Source organism: Lagopus leucura, unplaced genomic scaffold, assembly GCF_019238085.1.
Source record: "Lagopus leucura isolate 7727_CA_CO unplaced genomic scaffold, USGS_WTPT01 37711-0_obj-0_obj, whole genome shotgun sequence".
Classification (NCBI taxonomy): domain Eukaryota; kingdom Metazoa; phylum Chordata; class Aves; order Galliformes; family Phasianidae; genus Lagopus; species Lagopus leucura.
In genome coordinates, this window is record NW_024968909.1 from 3,948 (window position 1) to 4,307 (window position 360).

Genomic DNA, 360 nt, shown 5'->3' on the forward strand with positions numbered 1-360 from the left:
AAAAAGGTTCAAGTTTCGCACTTCAGTTACAAGATACTTAAAATCGCAAAATTCAGAGAGGTCTTCTCGAGGAGGCACACACTTAATCAAAATGCAAGTATTCAAAATACGTCCCCGAGAGGTACACACATAAAAGGTAAAGTTTCAGAATATGGAGCGGTCTTCCTGGAGAAGGACTCACGTCAAAATTTTCAAAACTATCGCTCCTTGCAACTCCAGGAGGTGCACACAGAAAAAAAAAGGTTTCAAACTATATCTGGAAGGACAACACTCTCACAGCGGGTATCCTGCAACGACTACGCCATTAAATAAATGTCTCGCTCCAATTTATAGGAGGGAGAGGAGGTTCTTTTATTATCT